The sequence below is a fragment of the Amblyomma maculatum genome, chromosome 2, assembly GCF_055883805.1.
Source record: "Amblyomma maculatum isolate TAMU_Amacu chromosome 2, ASM5588380v1, whole genome shotgun sequence".
NCBI lineage: Eukaryota > Metazoa > Arthropoda > Arachnida > Ixodida > Ixodidae > Amblyomma > Amblyomma maculatum.
This window is the reverse complement of record NC_139345.1, coordinates 41,488,346-41,490,885: the sequence shown is the minus strand read 5'-3', so window position 1 is coordinate 41,490,885 and position 2,540 is coordinate 41,488,346.

Here is a 2,540-nt window from a genome sequence, read left to right as displayed (position 1 = left end):
ACGCTTTTTTTAACATGCGAGTGCATTCATCCTTGTTACCAGCTCGGTTCTTACATCGTTCCACACGCATTCAGCAGTGGACCGAGTTATTGTGAAGAGAGGAATCGCTGGAGAAAGATTTGATGTTGGGAAAGGTTGAGGGTCACTGGGGAAGGGGTAGGCAGCGAACGCGATGGTTAGATGGCATCCTCGAGGCGCTGCAGATGAAGTTATGTGACGTTAGGAAGATAGTGAGAGACCGGAAAGCGTGGCGTGATATGGTCCATAGGGTCAGGAAGAGTCGGACACGACTGAACGACTGAACTGAACTGAACTGAACTGAACTGTGCTTTGTTAAACAAACAAAATTTTAGACCTCATGTTACTCGGTGCTGCTGGAAGAATAATATGTGCAATTTTCTTGAAAGTGAAAACACAGAGTACGAGTTTCGGTTATTCCTAAACACAGAAGAGTTTAGCCGCGGCAGTTACTGTATTTAAGTTTTTTTTTTTTCTCTCAAGTGCATCGACGGGTATTACAAAGGCATGCGTTTTTGAGAAGCTTGACGAGGCCTAGAAATTTATCTACATGGCAAACGGAAATAAAACAGAAAATTCACGAAGCATAATCGAAATCAGTACAGTCATTCCCATATGATGGCACATACCCACAACAAAATGAACTACTTGCACCAGTACTGTACGTACTGTATAAACCTTCACAATTGTTTGAAGCGAACCAACAAAAAAGCAACTGTCATTACGCATTGCATTTCTGCAATAACCTGCCGGAGTGGCGCAGCAAGTTTTGCGTTCGCCTACCGATTCTTAGTTTGGGTAAGGATCGCGGCCGCTATGACTTTATTTATTACTAACTGGCTTTATTTTAACTTTATTTTAACTGAGGCTATACAAAAATCGCGTAAGCTGTGCGATGTCAGTGCATGTTAAAGATACTTAGACGGTCTACTACAGCGTCTGTCAAAGCATATGTATCTCATTGCGATTCTAAAAGCCCGAACTTCAGGCTTCGAATTGGTGTAAAACGTTTCAAGAACAAAATATTTATACAATACTTTGAAGAAACGGAAAGTTGCGAGCAAAATGACCCGTGTCCTAATGGAGAACGACAAATTATTGCGAGAAACCTCCTATCTTTCACCAGAAATTTGAAGAAATCGAGAGTTATTAAAGAAAATGAAAATAGAAGATTAGCATTCACATAAAAAGTATACCTGCATGATGTAACGAGGTATCGCATGACACCAGAGATAAGTTTGCTGCCGTTGCCACATCTTTCCTTCATTGTATATAGTGCGTAAGGCTTTTTTACAACAATACATTGAAGGAAAACAGTTACCCATTGTTTCGGCAATGCACTTCTTTATTCTATCCGAGGTTTCACTATTTCGAGGAACGTTTAGGGTATGCTCCTTTCCAATACCCGTCACTTAGGCACTGAATTTTTCGAATTAGCGGCAAAGAACGAAAGTTTCATATATTTTCTCACTTTTTTTGGTGGCAGAGCAACTAATAGGTCTTTTCGTATTACAGTCAGCTCTCTCTCTTTTTTTTTTCTTTACAGAGACCACCGCACCAGATGCCAGTGGTCAGCGCATGCATTTTTGTTCCTGGAAGTATCGATAGTTCTGCTTCCGGCAGCTCTAACATAAGCCTGGGCATTCTGCCTGGAGCGAAGGCGACGTGCACTCCACGGGCATTTTTTTCTGCCGTCGTTTCATGCTTCCAGAGCGCACGGGCCGGTAATTCCCTCTCACGTGTCTCCTCTTTTGTTTCGAGCTGTCGATAGCACTCAGCCTCAACCACTGCGCGGGAGGAGTGGCGAAGGCAGTTTTTCCGCTCCTGCGACCTCTTCTCCGTCGATATATCGAACAGCTGCGGAAGGCACGAGAGTCCTGTCCCACAACGTATGCTCTCGGCAAACATATCAAGACCAGCGGTGACCGGATTAGGGCCACTCTTTTGCGCACGCTATGAGACCGCGAAGGCTGGTATGTCAGGGGTGAACCGACTGTCCGGCCGACATGTCACCGGCGACAAGCCTTGCTTCTGTATCTTGGTTCACAGCTATATGTGCCAACGCTGCTATGTTCTATGATGTAGGAGGGTGGCCGCTCGCCCTTCAACTAGAAGCGTATACAGCTCATTCGTTCAAAAAAGGGTCGCCGTAACTCACAATTGAGAAAAGTGCGTTGAAAAAATATGCATCTTATTTCGCATCAACTGGGACGTCATGCTGTGATGTCAGGGCGGGGTCATAGCATTTCACTTCCCATTTAGCATCCATAAGCTAGTCAAATTGGAGGCCAGCTCGTTATAACACACGATACATATACCTCCAACTACATCGTTCATTGCAAGTGTATAGGCGTCCACCTAGAAGTGAGACAGATACTGCGCCCTCCTTCATCCTCCTCCAAAACAATCCTATCTAAAGGCGTTGCCCGCCGCGGTGGCTCAGTGGTTAAGACGCTCAACTACTGAACCGGAGTTCTCGGGTAAGAATCCGACAGCAGCGGGTTCGAAGCAGCGAACTGTCG